At 45.8% G+C, this 25530-nt stretch overlaps 1 protein-coding gene and 1 non-coding gene across 4 annotated transcripts in view; both read left to right on the top strand.

The window, feature by feature from the left end:
* The first annotated feature begins 117 nt into the window (after positions 1–117).
* LOC114813931 lies at positions 118–255 on the top strand. Its single transcript, XR_003761675.1, has one exon. It is a non-coding gene; the product is annotated as a small nucleolar RNA SNORA7 (small nucleolar RNA).
* A 12560-nt stretch (positions 256–12815) lies between these two features.
* The window catches only part of RIPOR3 (RIPOR family member 3), an 84543-nt gene continuing 71828 nt past the window's right edge, over positions 12816–25530 (top strand). For 2 of the 3 annotated variants that reach the window (XM_029071040.1, XM_029071034.1), the window contains exon 1: positions 12816–13359. The gene's annotated coding sequence lies outside the window, so the exon portion shown is untranslated. The remainder of the gene's footprint in view (positions 13360–25530) is intronic. The other variant, XM_029071035.1, reaches the window with a different exon arrangement.

Genomic DNA, 25530 nt, shown 5'->3' with positions numbered 1-25530 from the left:
AGGGAACATATCTCCCATCCTCAGACTGTGGTCCCCTGCAAAAGTTGGAATATTCTGAATAAGGGAAAGAGCAATACTTAAGAGCTCCATCTTTTTATCAGGGAGTACAACATCTGATCCCTCTCAGGGTCGCACCTGGAGAGTTTCTAGTACTCTACCAGTCTCGACTACGGGAGGGAGAGTCGAGTAGAGGCATCCCCATTCCATTCCTAGCTTGGGCAGTGGCTAGTGAGTGTCAGACAATCTGCTACAAGTCGAAACTCACCTGTGCTGGGCAGCAGCGGCACGGGAGAGAGTCAAGGGCGGAGACTCAAGTTAACTGCGCGGAAGGAGTCAATGGTCTATGGATACACTACCAGAACGATCGTTGATGAAGGTGGGGCATACTGGGGAAAGACGTGTCCACGAGTAGCTCTGGGTTGGAAATGACTTGACAGCGAAAGACAAGACAATGTCTTGCCAGGAGAGTAGAATACCATTGACCCTCAGTCTATAGTGATTTTGGACAAGTCACTTCACGTGTCTGTGCCTCAGTTACCTCATCTGGAAAATGGGGATTGAGACTGTGAGCCCCTCAGAACATAGGGACAGTGTCCAACTAGATTTGCTTGTATCCACCCCAGTGCTTAGTACAGTACCTGGCACGTAGTAAGTGCTTAAATATTATTATTATTATTGTTATTATTTTTAACTTCCATTGAGTGCTAATTATGTACAAAGCAAAGAACTAGACTTTTTATGATATTTATTAAGCGCTTACTATGTGCCAGGAACTGTGCTAAGCTCTGGGGTGTATAAAAGCTAATCAGGTCACAGTCTGTGTTATACTAGATCATTCATTTATTCATTCATTCATTCAATTAGTTGTATTTATTGAGTGCTTACTGTATGTAGAGCACTGTACTAAATGCTTGGGAAACTTAGTGCAAGTTTACAACAATAAATAGTGACATTACCAGCCCACAATGCACTTACAGCCTAGAGGTGGGGAGAAAGGCATCAATAATAATGTTGGTATTTGTTAAGCGCCTACTATGTGCATAGCACTGTTCTAAGCGCTGGGGTAGACACAGGGGAATCAGATTGTCCCACGTGGGGCTCACAGTCTTAATCCCCATTTTACAGATGAGGTAACTGAGGCACAGAGAAGTTAAGTGACTTGCCCACAGTCACACAGCTGACAAGTGGCAGAGCTGGGATTCGAACTCACGACCTCTGACTCCAAAGCCCGTGCTCTTTCCACTGAGCCACGCTGCTTCTCTATCAATACAAATAAATAAAATTACAGATACGTACATAAGTGCTGTGGGACTGGGGGAGGGGGAGGAAAGCGAAGGGAACAAGTCAGGATGACACAGAAGAGAGTGGGAGATGAAGAAAGGTCGGGCTTAGTCTGGGAAGGCCTCTTGGAGGAGATGTGCCTTCAATAAGGCTTTGAAAGGGAGGAGAGTGATTGTCGGATTTGAGGAAGGAGGGCGTTCCAGGCCAGAGGCAGGATGTGGGCTAGGGATCGCAGGTGAGATGGAGTCACAGTGAGAAGGTTAGCACTAGAGGAGAGAAGTGTGCGGCCTGGGTTGTAGAAGGAGGGAAACGAGGTGAGGTAGGAAGGGGCAAGGTGGTGGACTGCTTTAAAGCCAATGGTGAGGAGTTTTTGTTTGAAGCAGAGGTGGACAGGAGTTTTTTGAGGAGCAGGGTGATATGACTTGAAGGTTTTTATAGAAAAATGATCCGGGCAGCAGAGTGAAGTATGGACTGGAGTGGGGAGAGACAGGAGGGCGGACGGTCAGCAAGGAGGCTGAATCAGTGATCTCGGCCACATAGGATGAGCGATTGTATTAACGTGGTAGTATTTTGGATGGACAGGAAAAGAAAGATGATGGGAACTTTGCAAGAGGACGAAGGAGCATGGTCCCTGCTCTCCAGCCGCCAAGAATTTATGATTTTTAAAGTGGTATTTGTTGAGCACTTACTATGTGCCAGGAACTGACGTAAGCACCTGGTTAGATAAGCTAATTAGGCAGTCCATGCCCCACATGGGGCTCACAGTCTTAATCCCCATTTTACAGATAGGGGAAGTGAGGCAAAGAGAAATTAAATGACTCACCTTAAGGTCACACATTGCAAAAGTGGTGGAGCCGGGATTAGAACCAAGTCCCTCTGACTCCCAGGCCCGTGTTCTATCACTGGGCCACACTGCTTATAAATGTAAAGAACAATGAATAAAACGCAACCAAAAAACCATGTAGAGAGCAGAACTCAGAGCTAGATTTGGGTGTAGGGATTATGGGAGTGACTGAGTGATTGAAGTGAATTGGGCTAATGTGGAGAACATCTGTTAGGATAATCTATTAGTCTGCGCTGGTGTCACCCCACATATCCAATCCCTCACCAAATCCTGCCGACCTCACTTTCACAACATCGTCAAGATCCTCCCTTTCCTCTCCATCCAAACCGCTACCACGTTAGTACAATCACTTATCCTATCCCGACTGGATGACTCCATCAGGCTCCTTTCTGACCGCCCAACCTCCTGCCTCTCGCCACTTCAGTCCATACTTCACTGCCTGGACTATCTTTCCACAGAAACATTTCAGGCATGTCACCCCCCTCCTCAAAAATCTCCAGTGGTTGCTATCAACCTCCATATCAAACAAAAACTCCTCACTATTGGCTTCAAAGCTCTCTGTCATCTTGCCCCTTCTCACCTCACCTCCCTACTCTCCTTCTACATCTCCATTCCTCTAGTGCCAACCTTCTCACTGTGCCTTGATCTCACCTGTCCCGCCTTCGAACCTTGGTTCACGTCCTACCTCTGGCCTGGAACGCCCTCCCTCTTCAGATCTGCCAAACAATCATTCTTTCCCCCTTTAAAGCCCTACTGAAGGCTCACCTCCTCCAAGAGGCTTTCCCAGACTAAGCCCCCCTTTTCCTCAGCTCCCCCCGCTTCTACATCACCTTGAATTGCTTCCCTTCTTTTGCCCTTCCGCCCTCTCCCCGCCCCACAGCACTTATGTATACATATATATCTATAATTCTATTTATATTGATGCCTGTTTACTTGTTTTGGCATGTATATATCTATAGTTCTATTTATTTATATTGATTTATTTATATTGATGCCCGTTTACTTGTTTTGATGTCTGTCTCCCCTCTTCTAGACTGTAAGCCAGGTGAGGGCAGGGATTGTCTGTCTTTATTGCTGAATTGTCCTTTCCAAGCACTTAGTGCAGTGCTCTGCACACAGTAAGAGCTCAATAAATATGAATTAATGAATGTATATTAGTTTTTCATCTTTAGAAATCTGGTGGTCAGTACTCTGCCTCAATCCCCACAGGAATGAGACTTCAAAAGCTTCTGCATCTCAACGTTTAGACTGTGAGCCCCATGTGGGACAGGGACTGTGTCCCACCCGATTATTCTTGTATCTGCCTCAGGGCTTAGTACAGTGCTTAACACATAATGAGACCTTAAGGAATACCACCATTATTATTCTTAACAGCTCCCCTTTTAACTGAGCCAGAATGGTTCATTGTTTTAGTTATCTGGGCGTGATGGAAGAACTAATGGGCTTCAATGGTGGGTTTTTTTGGCTGCAGAAGGACTATTAACATGTGAAAGAGAGATTGGTCTTGGTGTTATTGTGATCAGAGTGGGGGTCTTTCATGTCCAATTATTTCCAGTTTGGGAATTCACCGAGGCCATTTTTCCACTCGAATGGGGCCAGGTTGTCTTGGTGCTTTTACAAAATCCTAATTGTCAAGGCCCATCCTTACCATTAGACCATAAGCTACTTGTGCACAGGGAATAAAATGATAATAATTGTGGTATTTGTTAAGCGCTTACTATGTGCCACACCCTGAACTAAACGCCGGGGTAGATACAAGCAAATCGGGCTGACAGTCTCAAACCCCCATTTTACAAATGAGGTAACTGAGACCCAGAGAAGCAAAGCGACTCACCCAGGCCACACAGCAAACAAGTGGCAGAGTCAGAATTAGAACTGATGACCTTCTGACTCCCAGGCTGGTGATCTATCCACTACCCCATGCTGCTTCTCCAACTCTGCTCTTTTGTACTCTCCCAGGAGCTTAGCACAGTGCTCTGCCCACAGTAAGTACTCAATAAATACAATTGATTGATTGATTGATTGATTTACGTCTTCTATTCCACTGCTCATCTTTCTTCTGCATCAGCTCCCTGCCTGGTCGTTCTGACCCCAGCCTCTCCCCTCTCTATCAGTAGTATTTACTAAGCACCTACTCTGTTAAGAGCCCTGTACTAAGCACTAGGGAGAGTACAGTGCAACCGAATAGGCAGACACGTTCCCTGGCCACAAGTTTACAGTCTAGAGGGCGAGACAGACACTAATAGAAATAGAAATAAATAATTTCGACTATATACTTTAAAGATATACATTAAAGATATATACATATAAGTGCTGTGCAGTTAAGGGTAGAGCGAATATCAAATGTCCAAAGGTCACAGATACGACTGCAACTTGGATCCTAAGCAAGTTTAACTTGCTTATGATGATGATCACGGCATCTCTTAAGCACTTACTGTGTGCCAAACACTGTATTAAGCACTGGGATAAGTACGAGATGAGCAAGTGTGGCTCGGTGGAAAGAGCCCGGGCTCGGGAGTCAGAAGTCATGGGTTCTAATCCCGCCTCTGCCACTAGCGAGCTGTTTGACCTTGGGCAAGTCACTTAACTTCTCTGTGCCTCAGTTACCTCCTTTGTAAAATGGGGATGAAGACTGTGAGCCCTATGTGGCACAACCTGATTACTTTGTAGCTACCTCTGCGCTTAGAACAGTGCTTGGCACATAGTAAGCGCTTAACAGATACCAACATTATTATTATGATAGGCAGGCTCAATAAATTATTTTAACGATGATGATAATAACCACAAAATAAATCCCCCGCTGAGCCTGAAATCGGTCCTTTGTAAACTCCCCTTGAAGGAGAAAAGGCTTTAAGAACCGATTTCAGGCTCGGCGGGGGATTTATTTTCTCCTTCAAGGGGAGTTTACCATTTTGAGTAACACAGATTTGGGCTTTCTTGGGAAGGTGATCTGACCTCCCTGCAGTTTCTTCTCTCCAAGGTTATTTATTGAGCAGCGTTGGAAGAAATGCAGGCTGCAGGCGATGCACTCAACAGAGGGCGCTGAATGTGCGGCTGCAGAATTTCAAAGCAAACCACTGTAGATTGTCCATACCCTATTGACCGTATCTAAATGGATGTTCAAGAGGGAAAGTGTTCAGGGAAAGAATCTGAGTCGCATAACAGACTTGTTTAAGGACAGAAGTTTTGGCCGGTGACAGAATGAGCGCCACAGGTCATTATTGCAATTCCACCAAAGTCCAATATGAAAAGAATGCATATTTTGGCCTACCGCCAGGTCTGGCCCTCACTCCTCAGATATTCCGAGTGCAGGAAGTATCCTGCGATTTCTAGAGAGGCCCCAGTTAATTCTAGGTCATCTCCAGGCCAGCTCCAGGGGAATCAATTATCAGAGCATGGGCCCGGGAGTCAAGGGGATCTGAATTCTAGGTTATAGCCTGTTGGGTGACCTTGATTCTCTGCGACTCAGTTTCCATGGGGATTGAATACCTGTTCTCCCTCCCAATTAGCCTATGAATCCCTTATGGAATAGAGACTGTGTACTCTCTGGTCATCCTGAGTCTACCGCAGCGCTTTGTACAGCTTTGCACATAGTAAGCACGTAACGACCACAGTTATTATTAGAATACAGAAGACACTATGCGCAGAGCATTGTACTGAATACTTGGGGGATACAAGAGAGTTAGTAGACAAGACCTCTGCCCTTGGGCAGCTTACATCAAGCAGGGGAAACACACACTGAAATAATTTGCACGTGGAACAGATGGGGAAAGTTGACTTGTAAGTGAATGAATACTTTAGTGCTTCAGGAGGCTATATAAGTCCAACAGTCATATTTACCGAGTGCTTACTCTGTGCAGAGCACTGTACTAAGCACTTGGGAGGGTACAATATAACAGAGTTGGGTGACACATTCCCTATCCATAAGTATATAATGCCCATCCACCTCTGCATCAAACAAAAACTCTTCACCATCAGCTTCAAAGCCCTCAATCGCCTTGCCCCTTCCTAACTCACCTCACTACTCTCCTACTACAACCCAGCCTGCACACATCAGTCCTCTAATGCCAACCTATGTACCTCGATCTCCCCTATCTCGCCGCTGACCTCTCGACCACGTCCCGCCTCTGTACTAAGCATTATACAACATCCTTCATTCTCCAAGAGGATTCCAAAGGCTTATATTGTCCCTCCTGGTAGTTGAACAATTTCAACAATTGAATGCTTTTCTTATTGACTACTTTTCCATGGCTATTAAAACCATAAGGTAAAAATTCAAGTAAATTTTTAAAAATGCATTACATTAGAACACTGATTCTATCTTGACAGTTGGAAGCTAGGCAGAGCGAAATTCAATGCAACAAATATGTCTTTGTTTGGAGTACCTATAGCTCAGAGCAAAAGCAGCAAATTTAAGTGGCCAGAAGCTTTATGTTTAACATGTCACCAGGCTTTTATCATACCAAATAGACCTAATATTAGCTAGTTACTATTTCATTAGCACCCTTGATGTACACTCCCAGCCTGATGGAATTTGAGGGGTCACTTACCCTGCTGAGGTGGATTAAATTCACCAAAGAATAGAATTTCTCCCCCAAGCAGCCTGTGATCAGTCAATCTATGGTATTTGCTGAGTGCTTACCCCGCAGAGTACTGTACTAAGCATTCATTCATTCATTCAATAGTATTTTTTGAGCGCTGACTACGTGCAGACACTGTACTAAGTGCTTGGAATGTACAACTCGGCAACAGATAGAGACAATCCCTGCCCATTGACGGGCTTACACTTGAGAGAGTACAATACAAGAGATTTGGCAGACACATTCCCTGCCCACAATAAGCTTACAGCCTAGAAATGTAAAGATGTGAATGATTAGAAAGCATTATAATAATTGTGGTACTTAGGAAGTGCTTACTATGTGCCAAGCACTGGACTAAACACAGGGATGGATACAAGGTAATCATGTTAAAAGCACTCCCTGCCCCTCATGGGGTTCACAGAACAGATATATCATAAACAATGGCCCCTACATTGTAGCCGATTATAAAATATCCAAAACAAATTGATCAATCAGTGGTATTTATTGAGCATTTACTGTGCGCAGGGCACTGTATTAAGCGCTTGGTAAAGTACAATAGAGCCGGTGGACGTGATCTCTGCCCACAAGGAACTTACAGTCTTCAGAAGCCAGAGTTGGTATGTTGAGGTAACAAAAATGACAGAATTTCTTAGAAAGAAGGCTTGAATCTCCCATATTTTAAAGGGGCCCTAAGTTCAGCTTTTTGGATCTGCGTAATAATAACAAATAATAATATTACGTAATTGTGGACATTTCTAAGTGCCCAACACTGTGCTGTGCTAAGCACTGGACTAGGTACAAGATAATCAGGTCAGATATAGTTCCCGTCTCTCGTTGGGCCCCCAGTCTAAAAAGGAGGGACAACAGGTATGGAATCCCCATTTGACAGATGGGGAAACTGAGGCACAGAGAAATGAAGTCACTCACCCAAAGTCACACAGAAGCAAGTGGGGAGACCCCAGACTTAAAACCCAGGTCCTCTGACTCCCACTCCATGCTCTTTCCTCTAGGCCAAGCTGCTTCTCAAAAATGATCTCAATAATAATAAAAATGATAATAAAGGGCCTAGTGTGTGAACCAAGGGCTGAGGAAAAAATAAGCAGATGAGAATTAGACTTAGATTACATCATTTACTTGAGTCTTGACAATACTCCATCACTAGATCTAGTCACACAGAAGCCACATCATAGTGCTAGTAAAGATGGGTTTAATGAAGCTATATGGCTTCATTATATATGGCTATATATTTCTACATTCCTATGAAAAAAGCCAGCACTGATTTCATGCTCTATTAAAAAACACATGCAAAAACCAGTCAGCAATTCACTGCATTTTTTCCTCAATATTCTAGGCTCAATTAAGAGGTATTTGGTGCTTGTAGTATAAATTATAAATCTTAAACATATGTAGGAGTTTTTCCACCCCCTGGAGCAGAACCCAACCAATGCGAAATCAGCCAACTAAAATAAATCGTACACTTACGTCCATTGTTTTAGGCAGAATGTAAACTGCTGCGTTATAGAACTTGCTTTGAACAAAATATCCCATTAGTGCTTCCAACATCAGTGTTCAATTTGGAAAACATGTATCTGAATATTTTACTCAAAATTCACGGCTGGGGAGAGTGGGGAGTTCGGGGGGGGGGGGGGGGGGGTAAATAGAGCCCTATCAAATTGTGCAGAATCGAGTTAAAAGGTATCCTAATGAAAACACAAACAGTGAATGCCGGCATCATAACAAGAAACAAAAATAAAATTCCTCAAGGTCCAAAGTCGAAATAAGAACCCAGGGGTGTAATGCAAACCGCTTTGGTATTTTGTTTGTAAGGAAGCGACTGTCGCTGGACTGAGATTCTAGGGGCCACAAGGAGACAGGCCCATGTGGGAATGCTCACATGCCCACAGCTATTGATTTAAGATGGTGGGTTTTTTTTCTAGAAAGGTTCTGGTACTGTCCGACCCCTGCAAGAGCTTTGTGGGTGTCCGAGAGTTCTTCCATGACCCCATTTGGCCTCTGGCTAATCCCAGACACGATAATTCTCCTCAACTTCAGGACAGTCTCTTCCTCCTTTGAGCAGAGATTTATGGGGAGGGCAGGGGTCTTGTCAAAACACAAGCTTCCTGACTTGAACAAAATGGATGTGATGCCCATTCCTTAGGGCCCTCTCCTCCCCCAAATATTTATGGGAAATCCCAGCAGGGAAGCGACTTGGGCCCAGGTGATATTGATTGAAGAATCCTAGCGATTGGAACACACTCTCCTATCCTTTGGAGGAATCAATGAACCCTGGATTCCTTGATGTTAGGGAAAGATATCAAAATTGACAACTGAGTCTCACAGAGACATCCGGTGTATTCTTGCCGAATAAAACTAACTCCAAGAACTAGTCATGATAAATAAAATCAGCCTGGAAGAGAGGGCTGCCAACGTTTTAAAGGCTCTGTCTCCATTTAACTCTGCCTCTTACCCTGAGTTATAATGGGTGGCTCTGAACCTCTTAGACTGTGATCCCCCTCTAGGGACAGGAGCACATTCCCATTGCTCCTGATGTGCATTTTGATGTGTATTCCCAGATGTGTATTCTGCCCCAGTGCTTAGTACAGTGCTCCTTGCACCGTAAGTGCTTCATAAATGTTATTCCTACTACAGTCAGCCCATTTCCCTTCTGAACTCTCATAATCTCTAAGGCAAGAGTTTTCAACCTTTTTAAACATTCTATCCCAGAGGATGTAAGGTTTCACTTAAAGTGTGCCTCTTGAGGCCACAATAATAGTAACTGTAAAAATAATAATGATGGTATTTGTTAAGCACTTACTATGTGACAGGCACTGTACTAAGCGCCGGAATGGATACAAGCAAATCTGGTTGGACACAGTTCCGGTCCCAAGCTAGGATCACAGTTTCAATCCCCATTTTCCAGATGAGGTAACTGAGGCAAAGAGAAGTGAAGTGACTTGCCCAAGGTCACACAACTGACAGGTAGCAGAGCCTGGATTAGAATCCATGACCTTCTGACTCCCAGGCCCAGGCCTCTACTCTGTGCCCAATACTGGGGTAGAGACCATACGATCAAATGGACACTCTCACCATACCACATGGGGCTGGCAGTTTAAGACGGAGGGAGAGAGAACTGGTGTTTAATTCCCATTTTACAGATGAAGAAGTTGGGACATAGGTGATGTGATTTGCCCAAGTGGGACCCTAGCACTTAGCACAGTGCTGTGCACACAATAGGTAGTTAATAAGCACCATTGATTGCACACAGTAAGTGCTCCACAAATATTGTGACCGACTGATTGATTGATAAGTGATAGAACTGGGATTAGAACCCAGGTCTTCTAACTCCCAGCATTATAATCTTTTCCACAAGACTATGCTGCTTTATGTTTCTCTTTTCACATCAGCTTCCTTCCTTCCTTCCCTCCTTTGTCCCTCTCCTTCTTTCCTCCCTCCCTCTCCTTCCTCTCCATTAGTCAATCATATTTTTTGAGCACTTACTCTGCGCAGAGCACTGTACTAAGCACTTTGGAGAGTATAATATAGTAGAGGTAGTAGACACATTGCCTGTCCACAATGAGCTTACAGTCTAGAGGGAGAGGCATACATTAATAGAAATAAATTGGATAATGTACATATGTGCTGTGGGGCTGAGTCGGTGGGGGGGGAGTGAATAAAGGGAGCAAATCAGGGTGAAGCATAAGGGATTGGAAGAAGAGGAAATGAGGGATTAGTCAGGGAAAGTCTCTTGAAGGAGATGTGCCTTCCCTCCCTCCCCCTCCTTCCACCTTCTTTTCCTCCTCTCGCCCCCCTCCCTCTTTCCCTCACACATCTATGTGAGTTGAGCTGCTAAAGCAAGATTCCATTTCCCCATATTGACCTGCCGAGGCCTGTCAAGCTGGATCCAGTGTACAATGTCCACTGATTCAATTTTGTGACCTTGGAGAAGCCACGTGATTTCTGCTGGAGAATAGTGACCCCATAGGAATCCTGGTTATGATCCTCAAACAGGTGTTGGGAAAATTCTGTATCTGTGTTGTGTTTTATTGTTTCATCATTTCTGATGTGTCTATCTCTAAACCCTTCTCCTCACTTCAACTCCTGGATTGTGAGCCCCCCCAAGGGACAGAGACCATGTTTAATTCCTCCTGTGCTTAGTACAGTGCTCTGCACATAGTACACACAATAAATCCTAAATAACAAAGACTAAATAAATACTATATACTATTACTTTTACTACTAAGTATGTGTGCGGCATTCTTCTAAAGCAGCCTGAATTGTGGGAAGAGCACCGGCCTGAGAGTCAGAGGACTCAACTTCTCTGTGCCTCAGTTTTGTTATCTGTAAAATGAGGATTCCAAACCTGTTGTCCCTCTAACTTAGTTGTATTTATTGAGTGCTTACAGTGTGCAAAACACTGTACTAAGCGCTTGGGAGAGTACATTATAACAATAAACAGACACATTTTGTGCCTGCAGTGAGCTTACGGTCTACTTCGACTGTGAGCTCCATGAGGGTCAAGGGCTGTGTCCAACTTGACAAAATGGTTCCTTTCCCAGTGCTTTGAACAGTGCTTGACATGTGGTAAACGTTTAACAAATACCATTAAAGACTGGAACAACTCCACAGCCTATGCCTTAGTGTCTGCACTCCAACTTTTAAAGTTTCAACGCGAAAAGCCATTTTTCAAATGGCTGTGCTCTCAAATCCGAGTATTTACTATATCTTTCCGTAAACCTCCATGGGATTCACCTTAACCTAGTTTCTACTTCCTCATCCTCATCCCACTCCGATATTTGTTAAACAGTCTCGTGTCCAAGGAGCACTCTTCCAAACAATTAAGCATACACATCCCCACCTTCCAGGAACTTGCTTGGACAAGCCGACCATATTCAGCCAGACCTGTAGGCTATAAATGGGCACAGACAAGTGTAGACCAGAGAGAAAGTTGGAATAAATGGATACCAGGTTTGCTGCATTACGGGCTGTTTGGGATATTATACGTTGGGAAAGGAGGTTGTTTATCTCCAAATTTGAGGTAATGACAATTTACTTCCCTTAATTAGAAGGCGCTTTTTGCAGAGGTGGTTCTAAATAGCTGTGTGTGGGTGTAGGGCAGTCAAAGGTCGGAGAGGTTCTGACAAGGCTGGCTCGAGTGCAGGTTTGCTTCTGAAGCATCCAAAGCCACTTAGCTCAGTGCTCTAGCACAGTGGAGAGAAGCCTTCAGCCCTAGGTACACAGTACCGTTAAGCCGACAGGCTCCGATACCTCTGGAGTTAAATGAGACCTTTATTTCCAGACTTCATCTTTGAACATGGTCAAATCGCCGAGATGCTAAAGGACGAGGCGGCCATAAGCGCAAAAAAAGGTCTGGTCAGAGCTTCTGACTCAGAAACACGTGGGGGGTTAGCAGAACAGATCTAAGAATGAGGTACGGGCAAGGAAGTGGAATAATTAGGTTGTAAATAAGTAGAGGAACAATCCCAGCCATTCTATAATGGGGCACTAGTGGAAGAGGGCAAATGAAAGGCACTTTAGTGTCTGTGGGGTGTACAGAGGGAAAAGATGGACAGAATAATGGAAACGAGAAGGTGGTACAGGGTTAGGAGGGGGCTGAAGGTGGGATGAAGGAGTCCGGGGGGTGGCGGGGGGGAGAGAGAGAGAGAAAGAGAGCAGAAACAAGAAAGGTGAAAAGAGGGAAGAAAAGAAAAATAGAGGCAGAGGAGGGCAATGGAGCTGGCAGGCAGCTGCTGAAAATGACAAGGTGAGGAGGAAGATGAGGGCCAGTTGGATAAGGAAGAGCGAGAGAGGGAAGAGGCATGGAAGAGAGGGAGGAAGGGAGCAGGGAAAGGAGGAGAAGGCTGAGCCCAAGTCTGTTTGTGATTAGCAGGCCGCGCGATGCAGAATCAAGTAAACAGAAACTTACAAGTTCCCCTCTGAGGCAAAGCAGAAATCAGATGCTCTGTGATTAATAGCGGAGGGTTCAGGACATGACCACAAACTCTGCGTGTACTTTAAATTAGCTGAATTTTCCCAGTCCTCTTGCCAGAATGAGAGTGGGGGGTGGGGTCTGGGGGTGGAGGATGGAAAGCAAGGGGGGTGAGGGACCCGCCTGCAGTCCAGCAGTATGGAATTCTCCCTGGCCAAGGCTGGTGGGACAGTGACGGAGCAATCAGTGACAGCCAGAGCCACAAACTGCATCCGAGAGAGGGAGCCGCCGGGACCCCCTGAGCTGGGCTTCCTGGAACCCTGTCTCAGCCTCCGGCTGTGCGGTGACAAGGACAGTGATAAGACAGCTGGCCACAGTTATCGGAACCCTACAGGACTCCTTGCTGCTGCTGCTGCTGCTTCTGGACTGGAGACCAGACCTAAGGTGGGTTGTGGGAGGTGGTCTATTGCTCGGGGCGATTCCTGGTGGCGGGGAGAGACTCGGATTCTCCCCACCCCCTCCCCCCATCCCGTGCCCGACACCAACCTGGATGGACAGTTGGTTTGTTTTTTCTGTCCTAAAAACTGATCCATCCCCGGAGCCGTCATGGGGGGTGAAATCTGACACCTATTTGGAAGAAGCAGAAGGACAAGAAGAAGAAGAGGGAGGAGAAGGAGAAGGCGCAGCAGCAGGAGAAAGTGTCAGTGGCCACTCGGGTTTGCTCAATGGTGAATATGGATTTGTTTCTTTTTTGCACTCACGTGGGCATTTGGTTCGGTGCTAAAAATGAATTAGATTTACACTGCATCTTATGTTGAGATTAGGTCTGTTCCTCCTTGGAAGGGTTTTATAGAGGGCAGAGAGTATGCCACGGGGGGGTCCGGATGGGTGGACCGGAGTGGCAGGCTCAGCCTCAGAATGTAAGTGGTGGTCTCGAGCAGGACAAATTGAAATGGCAGGCCAGACACCCCTTTCCCCCTGCCTGCTCTGGATAGGTCTTTGAGATGATGTTTGGGGGATGGAGCTTGGGAGGGGCAGGAGGGAGACCAGACTGGACTGGAATGCCGTTCCAACTCTTCTGGACTGAATGAAGACCATTTCATTTGTTGGCCAGTTGAAGGAGTGGCACGGAGTCTTTGACTGGGTCTCCTTCCAATCCGGTTCAGTTTTTCATAAAATCTGTTTCCAATCAGCCTGGCCCGAACTGCTTCTCCGGACAGAGAGGAGTTGTAAAACATACAAGGGCCGCTCCGGCCCAGCTCCCGTGTGTTATTAATAATATCATTATGGGAGACTGTTTATACCAGGGCTCTTAAACCCAGGAGGGCCAAGGTTAGCTTAGATAAGATGGCTAATACTGTCTCGGGCTGCACCTTGCTCTGGAAGCAGTCAGCTGACTTTAACCAAAAGGGGCCTGCTCTCGAGACGGAGCTGGAAAATGACCTGGAAAAGATGTTCTGGTCCGGGGGCAGTCTCCCAGAATCTGTTGCTCACTCTTCTAGCCATCCTAGAGTAAACCTCTTCAGGGAGAAGTAGAGAGGCCTAGTAGATAGAAGATGGGGCTGGGAGTCAGAGGACCCGGGTTCCAATCCCAGCTCTGCCACTTGTCTGCCGTGTGACCTTGGGCAAGTTACTTGACTTCTCTGGGCCTCAGTTTCCTCATATGTAAAATAGGGTTTCAATACCTGTTCTCCTCCTAGTTAGACGGTGAGCTCCATTTGGGATCTGATTATCTTGTGTTTACTCTAGCACTTGGCACATAGAAAGAGCTTAACAAATTCCACAATTATTATTAGTATTACTTTGTACATAATAAGTGCCTAACAATCACAATGATTAATTATTGGGGGCGGGAGGTTGGGGGAGAGGACATATGTTCAGAGAGGCATAGTAACACCCCAGAGTGCTGGCAAGGGTTACTGGATTGTGCCTTTGGGTTGCTGGGAAAATTGCATGCGGAGAGAGTTGGGAAGGTGGAGGAAATGAGGGAGAGAGAGAGAGAAGGAATGAAGGGAGGGGAGGAGAAGGGAGAGGAAAAAGGAAAGGGACAGAAGTTAGGAGGGTTGGGGGATGATCTCTGCTCAGATGTGAGAGGGTATATCCTGAATTGGGGCTGGGAAGATGATGGAGTTGGCCATAAGGTTTACTTAAAGATGTAGGTGAAGAGTTCCACTGGCTCTCATTTCCCCAATTCTGTAATTAGCCCAATGTTCTGAGGAGTTCTTCTTTCCTATATGTGCTTTATCATTTTATTATTATATAATGCAATATAATGGGTCTTATAAATGCCAAATAACATCTTTCATCCCCCAAACCCCTAATTCCTCATTCACCTTCACAATTTAAGTTATAAAAGGAATTTAAGTTTACAATTTAAATTCACAATTGAAGTTATACACAAGTTAAATTAGTAAGCTATAAAAGGAGCAGCTTTGCCATTTTACACATGGCAAACAGCAGCAGGAGCCAGTCAATGAATGGGGGAAGAGGTAGCTTTTACCCTGCATTCTGTATTCTAGGGGTCAGCGGTGGCTGGCTGCTAGAACAGTGAAACAGAGAGGCCACTAGTTTCTGCCTTATACTCCTGGTCTTTATTTTGCCACAGCATCAAAGAATGAAAAATTCCATGAGCTACAATCTAAGGAACGGAAGGTTTCTGAACTTCTGACTCACTGGCTCAACCTCCGTTAGGTTTCAAGGTTGATTATTATTATTGTTATTAATAATAATGACAAATAATTATATTTGTTAAGCATTTACTATAAAAAGAATCATAGGCTCATGAAAAAAGCACAGGTTTGGGAGTCAGAGCACCTGGGCACTTGTCTGCTGTGTGACTTTGGGCAAGTCACTTAACTTCTCTGGGCCTCAGTTCCTTCATCTGTTAGCTGGGGATTCTCCCTCCTACTTAGACTGTGAGCCCCACTGTATTTCCCCAGTGTTTAGTACAGTGTTTGACACTTAGCAAGGTCTTAACATATACCACAATTATTATTATATACCAAGAACTACACTAAACAATGGGGTACATACCAGATAATTAAGTCAGGCACAGTCCCTGTCCCATATGGGCTCACAGCCTAAGGAGGAAGAAGACTAGTTATTTAATCCCCATTTTACAGAAGAGGAAACTAAGGCTCGGAAAAGTTAAGCGATTGTCCAAGGTCCCGCAACCGGCAGGTGATGGATTGGGATTAGAACCCCGGTCTCCTGATTCCCAGGCCTATGTTCTTTCCTCTAGGCCACACAACATCCAGAAAGTGTTGGAACAAAGACGGCGTTTGATTTTTCATTTCACTTTTTCTCGGTCATTTTGGCATTAGAGATACAATTTAGAGGACTGTACAAGGCTCTAGTGGGAGTCCCAAAGGAAGAACATGTTATGTCATGGGAACAAACCTAAGATCTCAGAAAGGCCAGAACATTTTGTCCATCCAGAGCAGTAGTATTCTGCCTCTGAGGGTGTCAACTGGCTGCTCACAGAAACTCCTTGTCATCCAGCTAAATGGTTACGGAGGAACTAACACCCCAAAATTTCCTTATGGTTTCTCTAGGCTGTTCTTCCCTTAATTTTTTTAAATGATATTTGTTAAGCACTTATTATGTGTCAGACACTATACTAAAGCTCTGGGTTAGATACAAACTAATCAGGTAGGGCACAGTCCATGACCCACATGAGTTTCACGGTCTTAATTTCCATTTTTGCAGTTGAGGAAACTGAGCCACAGAGCAGTGCAGTGACTTGCCCAAGATCACACAGCAGACCTGTGGCAGAGCCGGGTTTAGAACCCAGGTCCTTCTGACTCCCACGGCCGGTCTCAATCTAGGCTTTGCTGCTTCTGTTTGAATTTATCCAAACCTTTCTTGAGTCAAGAGTAGTTTACATCTAGTGGGGTTGGAGTTGCACTTGTAGAAATAGTAGGAATACTAGTAATATTGGTAGTGATAGTATTTTTGGAGGTCCCATTGGGTGTCCTTGTCCTTTTATGCACACCACCCCACTCCACAAAATCTCCCTCCACTTTCCCATTCCTTTCCTCTCCAAGCAGAAACTTCTGACTATTGGCTTTAAGGCATTCAGTTGTCTTTCTCTCCCCACTACTGATCCTCACTCCCCTCCCACCACACCCCAGCTCCCACTCGTCGCTCCTCTCCAGCTCACCTATTCATTGTCTCGTTCTCATCTCTCAACTCTCTTGCCTCCTACCCTTGCTCATTCCCTTCTTCCTTCCTGTAACTCTCTCCTCCCCTCAAATACCTTCTGAAATCCCACCTCTTCCAGGAGGCCTTCCCCAATTTATTTCTCCTCTTCCAGGTCCCTAATCCCCCGGACTCCCACCTCGGCACTTCTGCCCCGACAAACAACTATAGTACTTCTGTACCTATCAACTTACGTACCGAACTAATGGAGCACTTACTCTCTTCCCACATCTGTCTTTCCATTCTCTTTTTCCCTCCTATCTGTCATTATTTTCCTTCTCCCTCGCTAGATTTGTCCCTCGAGGATAAGGACTGTATCGTCTAATACTGTTGTGCTGTCCCTAAAACATAGTACAGTGCTCGGCACACAGGAACTCAATCGATTCTATTGATTGATGGTGTAAGGCTAAGTTATTTCTTTTTATCTTTGGACTGTGCAAACACCTTGTGGGCATTCCAAACGCTTGGTACAGTTCTCTGCGCACAGTAAGCGCTCAATAAATACGATTGAATGAATCGTCAGGGATAGCGTCTCCTCCGCTAGGCTGTAAGCTCGCTATGGGTAGAGAACCTAACTACCAACTCAGTTATATTGTATTCTCTCAAATGCTTAGCATAGCGCTCTGCACAGGGGAAATGCTCAACATATACCATTGACTGATCGACTTCCCGAGTGCTTTAGTTCAGTGCCCTGAACACAGCAGGTGCTCAATAAATACCACTGACTGACTGATCGATCAACTGATTTTTACCGCAACAGTCCCAGGTGAAGGGAGTCCCACAGCACTTATGTACATATCTGTAATGTATCTACTTATATGTATTAATGTCTGTCTCCTCCTCTAGACGTAAACTCACTGTGGGCTTGGAATGTATCCATTTATTGTGATATTGTACTCTCCAAAGTGCTTAGTACAGTTCTCCGCACACAGAAAGTGCTCAATAATAGGATTGAGTGGAGGACCGATCCCTTTCAGCCTCAGTATCCCCAGGCCCCTGGTTCTTTTGTTTTCTTGCTCCCATAAAGGCAGCTAGGTGGTGATGACAGCCTTAGAGGGGCAGGCCAGACAGTAACAGGCTAGTTGGAAGGGAGTCCCACATAGACAGTAGCCTCTTCATTAATCAAAATACAGTGGCTTGACAGTCTGAAAACCGGCCTCATGTTCAAGGTCACTGAGTTCTTTGCAGCTAATTGGAATGTTAACGGCCTTATCGGTGAGTCCCTTCTTCCCGAAGAGGCTGAGCTAGCTAGGAAGGGAGCCTCTTTTTTTTTATTGGCATTTGTTAAATGCTTACTGTGTGTCCAGTGCTGTTCTGAGGACTGGGGTAGATACAAGTTAATCAGGTTGGACACAGTCCCTGTCCCTCATAGGGCTCAGAGTCTAAGTAGGAGATAGGATGGGGATTGAATCTCCATTTTACAGATGAAGATGAAGATGAAGATGATAGATCACACAGCAGATAAGTGACAGAGCTGGGATTAGAATTCAGGTCCTCTGGCTTCCAGGCCTGGGGTTTATCCGCTAGATCACGCTGCTTCCCTTGATCTCTGGACTTCTTCAAATCCTTATAGGAGAAGGGCCTGAGGCCAGAAGATTCTAAGGAATGAGCAGGTAATGTGTTCTGGTGAAGGGAGCAAATCCTTCTATGGCAATCAATGAGGGGAAGAATTCCTAAGGGATCTGTGGATCTCCCAAAACCCTCTGGCTCTACTCAGCCAGCTTCCTCATCCCTCACCTCCAGGACATGGGCACCCTCCTGGCCCTAAGCCCTGGCACCAGAACCCACCCTGACCCTTGCTCCAGCAGTGACCTGTGAAGGGAGAAACAGTGCGGCTTAGACCAAAGTGCACCGACCCGAGAGTCAGAGGACTTGGGTTCTAATGCCGGCTCCACCACTTGTCTGCTGCGTGACCTTGGCCAAGTCACTTCACTTCTCTGGGCCTCAGTTACCTCATCTGTGAAATGGGGATTAAGACTGTGAACTCCATGTGTGACGTGGACTGTGTCCAACCTGATTAGCTTGTATCCACACCAGCACTTAGTACAGTGCCTGGCACATAGTAAATGCTTAACAAATACCAATTATTATCATTATTAGGATAGAGAAGCACAAATTCAATATAAACCTATAAATCAATAAATAGACCAGTTGCCACAGTGAGTTAGTTGAGGGACAGGTGTGGAGATGGTGGGCTCCAAGGAGGGTCAAATGTATTGAGAAGAGGAGCTATTTGAACTCAAGTAGACTTGACTTGAGGTCACAAGAAAAGTCTCCTTTTCAGGTTCCTTCCAAAGTATTTAAAAAACCACAACCTCAGGAAGTTTGCTATCACGGAGATGCAGCTGCTTCTGGGGAGGAAAGGAATGACTATTGAACAGTTGCATAATAAGAGCACAGACCCATTTAGGGTAGAAAATGAGAACACCAGTTTCCAATACCACTTCGGGGGAAGTTTAAGCCTCAGGGGGTTGGACCCAACAGCTGGCTGATTGCGAAAGGGCTGGTGATTTGGGCTGGAGAGGTCAGGAAACTCTTCCTTGTCTTCTCCAGGAGAGCACACCCTCAACACAAATACGTCTGGAACACCTATTCCAGAGGACAATCATTTATTCCTTGGAATAAACAATATTTATACTTTTGAGAAAAAAAATTCCATTCCTGTTGTCAATTAGTTCTGCATGAGTGCAGCTTTTTGAACATCAACGTGAAGCTGTGAATGTGGCTGATTATTTTTGGGGGGAAAAAAATGGGACTTTTTGCCTCTCTTCTCTGCATCATAGAACAGGCTTGTGAATCTCAAAAGGTCTTGGAAGTTGTTTAGTTTTCCTTGTCACTATTCTAGGAAATGCTATAAAATAATCCACAGACCCCGATTACTGTAAATGACGGCAGAGATCTATAGGATCTTATGGGGGCTTAGTTAATGAGATCGGTTTCAGAGAACTAAACCAACAGGTAAGTGAATCAATCAATCATTAACTGCTTACTATTTTCAGGGCACTATATTAAGTGCTTGAAAGAGTTCAGTGCAATTATATAACGGTCACAATCCCTGCCCCCCAGTGAGCTTACACTCTAGAGGGGAAGACAGACAGTATAAATAAATTACAGATATGAACATAGGTATTGTAGGGCTGGAAGGGCTGAATAAAGGTATTAAGTTAGGGTGACTCAGAAAGAAGTGGGAAAAGAGGAAAGGCGGGATTAGCCAGGGAAGGCATTTTGAGGAGATGTGCCTTCAATAAGACTTTGAAGATGGGGAGAGTAATTTTCTGTCAGATATGAAAAGAGGGTGTTCCAGGACAGAGGCAGGATGAGGGCAAGTGGTTGGCAGAGAGATAATAATAACAGTAATGACGATAATTGTTAAGTGCTTACTCTGTGCCACGCACTGTTCTAAGTTCTGGGGTATATACAAGGTAATAAGGTTATCCCCATTTTACAGATGAAGGAACAGAGGCACAGTGAAGTAATTTGCCCAAAGTCACACAGCTGACAAGAGGCAGAGCTGGGATTAGAACCCACGACCTCTGCCTCCCAAGTCCGTGCTCTTTCCAGTAAGTCATGCTGCTCGTCAGATGAGGAGATTATCATTATTAGCATTATTATCAACATTATCATTGTTATTAGGAGATTATCAGATGGGAACATGAGATCCTCAGATGACTAGATGAGATGGAGGTACAGTGAGTAAGCTGGCATCAGAAGAGCAGGAGGTAGTGGCTTCTAATTCCACCTGCTCAGAGCAGAAGGAGCAAGAAAGAGCTAAAGGATTGATTCTGTGTTTTCTTCCCATTCCAAAGCCTTGGGATAAGGCAGAGAAATGTCTTTAGGCTTCTTTTTTTTCCACTTTTTTTTTTCCACTGCAACTATTCTTTTGAACAGGCTTGGCAAGAAATGGTTCTGGGAGTGAGGGATTTAACAGTCAGTGCAGAGTACGTCAGTGCTTTCTTTACTTTTAATAGTTCAATTTGGAGGTGAGCAAATATGTCCCATCTCCTTCGTAATTTTGGGGGGTGCATCAAATTGATATTATAATGAGGCAACAAGGCCTTGTGGAAAGACCCTGTGGCTGAGAGCCAGGAGAGCAAGGTTCTAATCCCAGCTTTACCACCGGCCTGCTGTTGGACCTTGGGAAGTCACTTAACCACTCTCAAGTCATTTCACTTCTCTGGTCCCCAGTTCCCTCATCTGCAAAATGGAGATTCCATAACCTGTTCTCCCTCCTACTTCGACTGTGAGCCCCTTGTGGGACCTGATTATCTTCTATTAACCCCAGTGCTTAGTACAGTGCTTGACCCGTGCTAAAATTAAAATTACCTCTTTCCCCCACAAGTAAACAAGCCTCAAACATCAAGCCAATGAAGAATCTCAACGGCAGGGCCACGGTTGCCCAGACTGATAGGCAGCGGAGCTCACCCTGACATCTCAGTCAGTCAGTTAGTTGTATTTTTTGAGCTTGTACTGTGTGCAGGGCACCATAATAAGTGCTTGAGAGAGTACAATAATGCAAAAAACAGACACGTTCCCTGTCCACAGCGAGCTTACAGTCTAGAGGGGGAGACAGACATGAATATAAATAAATTACAGATATGCACGTAAGACCTGTGGGGCTGGGAGGAGGGATGAATATAAGGAATGAGTCAGGGTGACGAAGAAGGGAGTTGAAGAAAAGGAAAAAAGGGCTTAGTCAGGGAAGGATTCTTGGAGGAGATATGCCTTCAAGCTGTGCCATAACTGGCTTTGGTCCGCTATCTTCCACCGGTCCAGGAAGATGTGAGGCAGGTGGGTTAGGTAAATGCAGCAGGATTCATTCAGTCATTCATTCAATTGTATTCCCTGAGCGCTTACTCTGTGCAGAGCACTGTTCTAAGCAGTTGGGAGAATACAAAATATCAATAAATAGACACAATCCCTGCCCCACAGTGAGCTTACAGTCTGGCGGGGGAGACAGATGTTAATATAAATAAATTACAGATTGTACATAAATGCTGCGGGGTTGGGACGGGGAATGAGTAAAGGGAGCACGTCAGGGTGACGTGGAAGGGAGTGGGAGAAGAGGTAGCCCTCTCCTGGGCCCCACATTCCAGGCAGGGAGCCAGCAACCTTGAGCAGACAAGGTAGAGTCAGCTGCGTCCAGAGCCAAGGCTCAGGACTAGGAGCCAGGAACCTATAATTCAAATTATCACTCCACCCCAGAGTTCCCGGCAACTCAGGGACAAGTCACTGCTCCTTGTGACCCTGAGAGACTAAACACAACCCATTCCCATGACGATAGGCTGGGTGACAGGATGTTCATTGGTGTCCACAATGTCCTCTGTCATCCGGAAGTACCAAACTGGGGGAATGCTGACTGGCCTTTCCTCTCCACCCAAACGGCTACCTTACTGCTACGGGCTCTCGTTATATCCCGGCTAGACTACCGTGTCGGCCTTCTCTCTGATCTCCCTTCCTCCTCTCTAGCCCCGCTCCGGTCTATTCTTCACTCCGCTGCCCGGCTCATCTTCCTGCAGAAACGATCTGGGCATGTCACTCCCCTTCTTAAACACCTCCAGTGGTTGCCTATCGACCTCCGCTCCAAACAAAAACTCCTCACTCTAGGCTTCGAGGCTCTACGTCACCTTGCCCCTTCCTACCTCTCCTCCCTTCTCTCTTTCTACCATCCACCCCACACGCTCCGCTCCTCCGCCGCCCACCTCCTCACCGTCCCTCGGTCTCGCCTATCCCCCCGTCGACCCCCGGGCCACGTCCTCCCGCGGTCCTGGAACCCCCTCCCTCCTCACCTCCGCCAAACTGATTCTCTTCCCCTCTTCAAAACCCCACTTAAAACTCACCTCCTCCAAGAGGCCTTCCCAGACTGAGCTCCCCTTCTCCCTCTACTCCCTCTACCACCCCCCCTTCACCTCTCTGCAGCTTAACCCTCTTTTCCCCCCATCTCCCTCTGCTCCATCCCCTCTCCCTTCCCATCCCCTCAGCACTGTACTCGTCCGCTCAACTGTATATATTTTCATCACCCTATTTATTTTGTTAATGAAATGTACATCGCCTCGATTCTATTTAGTTGCTATTGTTTTTACGAGATGTTCTTCCCCTTGACTCTATTTATTGCCATTGTTCTTGTCTGTCTCCCCCGATTAGACTGTAAGCCCGTCAAAGGGCAGGGACTGTCTCTATCTGTTGCCGACTTGTTCATTCCAAGCGCTTAGTACAGTGCTCTGCACATAGTAAGCGCTCAATAAATACTATTGAATGAATGAATGAATGAATAAGAGGAAAGGAAAGATGGGCTTTCAGGGTCCCTCAATTTAATTAGTCAAATTCATCGATAATATGAATTAAGCAGTTTCTGTGGGCTGTTTGCTATACTAAGGGCTTTGGAGGGTACCATCCACTCGATACAGGTATTACGAAAACCCTGAAAAGCCACAAACCAACTTGTTTCCTGATTGTTTTCACCTTTCTGGCTCTTCTTAGGCTCTCTGGCATCCATTTCTTGGCTGCTTGTAATTACAGTGATCAGACGTCTTGCTTTAGGAGAGTCACCATTTTGGGTGGGGGGTGGTCCATCACATCACTTGAAACATCCAGGGCAGTTAATTATTATATTACTGCTAATAATAATAATTGTAGCACTTGTTAAGTGCTTCCTAACTGCCAGGCACTCTGCCAAGTGTTGAGTTGGATGCAAACAAATTGGGTTGGACAGAGTCCCTGTCCCATGTGGGGCCCACAGTCTCAATTCCCATTTTACAGATGAGGTGATTGAGGCATAGAGAAGTGAAGTCACTTGCCCAAGGTCACACAGCAGACAAGTGGCAGAGGTGGAATTAGAATCCATGTCGATCTGACTCCGAGGCCTGTGCTCTATCCCCTACACCACATCAGCTCTACAATCAATTTCTCCTCAATGGTTCTCAGTCTCAGGATTGGGGTTCATTCATCGTTCCTAATGGACAACTTATGGTAGCCCCTCTCGCGTTGAAATGGGTCTGAAGGTAGACTTTCATCTCGTGTTGGTGACAAAGGGAACAGTGAGGCTCTGAAATAAACTGGATCCATTGAGGTCAGGTTTCAGATGGGGTGATGGGAGGAGACCACTTAGCTACTGGGGCAGTTCCCCTCTTTAGCTTCTGAACCTCCTCCTTCTCCTCCTTCCCCTTTTCCACCTTTTTGGCAGTTGCCCCAACTGGCATTGCTTTCCTCACTACCCCTGCAGCTGAGCTGATCCAACCTGGAGCCTTGCACACAGTAAGCGCTCAATAAATACGATTGGATGAATGAACGAATGAGTGAATGGAACCAGGCATGGGAGTGGCCAGTGCCGCTGGAATGAGGTAATAATAACAATACTAATTATTACTATGGTGTTTATTTAGTGGTTACTGTGTACTAGACTCTGAGTAGATTCAATCTGATCAGATCAATCACCATCAGTCAATCAGTGCAGTGCAGAATACTGTACTAAGTGTTTGGGAGAGTACAGTGTAAAAGAGTTGGTAGGCACTTTCCCTGTCCAAGAGGAGCTTTTAATCTAGACAGGAGACAGACAATAATATAAACAAATTATGGATATGTAGGTTAGTCCTGTGGGGCTGAGGGTGGGGTGAATAAAAGATGCAAATTCAAGGGCAAAGGTGATGTAAAAGGAAGTGGGAGAGGAGGAAATGAGGGCTTAATTGGGGAAGGCCTTCTGGAGAAGATGTGATAATAATAAGACTTTAAAGGATATCAGATATGAAGCGGGGACACAGTCCCTGTCCCACATGAGGCTAACAATCTAAGAGGCAGGAAGAGCAAGTATTTTATCCTGATTTTAAGATGAGGAAACTGAGGCCAAGAGAGGGTAAGTGACTTGCCCAAGGTCACCCAGCAGGCCAGTGACAGAGCTGGAGCAAGAACCCAGGTTTTCTGACTTCCAATTTGGTGTTCTCTCTCTTGGGGTGGCAGGGAGGTTACCATTTCCCAACCTGAGTCATTTTTGCCAATTCCCACCCCCTGTCCCGGGTTGGGTTGGTCCTCCCGGGGCCACTCTGGGGCCAGAATGGTTTTCGTCCGGGTAGCGGAGAGGCCAACCCTAATGAAAGTGATCCACCCGGGGCGGAGTCACCGCCGCGGGCTCACCCTGGCTCCCTCCGTCCATGGCTGCGCTGGTCCCAGTGGGCAGTGGTTCCGGATCTAGCCAGGGCTTCTTTTCATACACGGCCAGAGGTTGACCAGCCAGTCAAGAAGATTGAACACCACCCTGTGCAGAATCGTGTGCTAGGTGCTGAAGGGGTTATTGAGCAAGATGAGAGATACCCTTGCTGTTGAGAAGCTTTTGGAGGGTGTGGAAGGATGCCTCAAAGAGGACAGAACTGTCTGAGAGACTGAGCAGTTTTGGCAAAGTCTATCTGCTCAGCAACTTGCCCATTTTCCACGCCAGTGTGACTCAACTATATCCTGGGTAACTGAAGTCCACAGACCATCCAGAAACCCGATTTTGAGCCAGAGTGTCAGCCAAATCCGGATTGAAGCCTTAGGGGTCCGGTGCCAGGAAAATCAGAGCCCTGTCGGGAGGATATTCAAAAAGCAATCTTTATAGTTTTTACAATTTCATGTTCTGTCCATCCACCATTATTGTGGACTCTGCTTCCTTTCCAAGCAGGGCTGCACAATAGGTGCTAAAACAGCTTTAAGTGGACAGTTTGATGCAAATT

This window comes from Ornithorhynchus anatinus, chromosome 8, assembly GCF_004115215.2.
Source record: "Ornithorhynchus anatinus isolate Pmale09 chromosome 8, mOrnAna1.pri.v4, whole genome shotgun sequence".
Lineage (NCBI taxonomy): Eukaryota > Metazoa > Chordata > Mammalia > Monotremata > Ornithorhynchidae > Ornithorhynchus > Ornithorhynchus anatinus.
Note: the sequence above shows the minus strand (reverse complement) of the source record. Positions and strands in the feature narration are given on the sequence as shown.